Genomic DNA, 1,604 nt, shown 5'->3' with positions numbered 1-1,604 from the left:
GGAAATCCTTTCTATTACCTGAAGACGGTTATCATCCCTAACAGAATCATCCCTAACAGCATCATCCCTAACAGCATCAACCCTAACAGCATCATCCCTAAAAGCATCATCCCTAACAGCATCATCCTCAACAACATCATCCCAAACAGCATCATCCTCAACAGCACCATCCCTAACAGCATCATCCTCAACAGCACCATCCTCAACAGCATCATCCTCAACAGCATCATCCCCAACAGCATCATCCCTAACAGTGACACAAAGTGGCGGACATGCCACCTCACACACACACAGGGGCATTTTCCTGAAGTTGCCTGAGACTCACAGGACATAAGAATCACTGATGCATTCTGTTCATGTCTTAGGATATACTTTTCTAATAAATACTAGTACCGAACTGTTTTTATGCTATGGCGTATATACTTTGTCCTGAGCCCACTACCTGACCAGGAAACTTAAAACCTACAACTAGGGCCTGGAGTTTTTCCTGCTCAGGTCAAGACATGAAGAAAAACTCATAATCAACTCACAGTTCCCATATCAGTGAAAAACTCCCACAGATCCTGCTGAATGATGCCTCCCAGACCAGCCTACAGTGGGACTGTAACTTCAAGTTGCGTTAAAGTGGGCAGTGAGGAACATGGTCATTACCTCTACAGAGTGCAACATGCTCGGTCGGCTGATTAACGCTTTAACGTATACATTGTGTGATCTGCACCTTTAAATATTTACGGCATGGTCAGCTCATGCTCTAATTGGCAGGACATGCACGTGTAGACTACAGTACCGCACACACATGAATGCATGCACGCTCGCACTTACACAACACACACACACATGCACACACGCACACACGCTCAAGCATTGTTGGGTGTGTTGGTTTCACTTTGGCATTGTCTTGAGACTTCCATGGTCATTAAAGTTTAATTCAAGGAAAAGTGTTTGTCTTCCATAATTCAGGCCAAGGCTCAGGGATGGAGGCCAAGGCCCAGGGATGGAGGACAAGGACCAGGGATGGAGACCAAGGCTCAGGGATGGAGGCCAAGGCCCAGGGATGGACTCCAAGGCCCAGGGATGGAGGCCAAGGCCCAGGACTGGAGGCCAAAGCCCAGGGATGGAGGCCAAGGCCCAGGACTGGAGGCCAAAGCCCAGGGATGGAGGCCAAGGCCCAGGGATGGAGGCCAAGGCCCAGGGATGGAGTCCAAGGCCCAGGGATGGAGGCCAAGGCCCAGGGATGGAGTCCAAGGCCCAGGGATGGAGTCCAAGGCCCAGGGATGGAGTCCAAGGCCCAGGGATGGAGTCCAAGGCACAGGGATGGAGTCCAAGGCCCAGGGATGGAGTCCAAGGCCCAGGGATGGAGTCCAAGACACAGGGATGGAGTCCAAGGCACAGGGATGGAGTCCAAGGCACAGGGATGGAGTCCAAGGCACAGGGATGGAGTCCAAGGCCCAGGGATGGAGTCCAAGGCACAGGGATGGAGTCCAAGGCCCAGGGATGGAGTCCAAGGCACAGGGATGGAGGACAAGGACCAGGGATGGAGACCAAGGCCCAGGGATGGACTCCAAGGCCCAGGGATGGAGGCCAAGGCCCAGGACTGGAGGCCA

This window comes from Oncorhynchus keta, chromosome 35, assembly GCF_023373465.1.
Source record: "Oncorhynchus keta strain PuntledgeMale-10-30-2019 chromosome 35, Oket_V2, whole genome shotgun sequence".
Taxonomy (NCBI): Eukaryota; Metazoa; Chordata; class Actinopteri; order Salmoniformes; family Salmonidae; genus Oncorhynchus; species Oncorhynchus keta.
Note: the sequence above shows the minus strand (reverse complement) of the source record.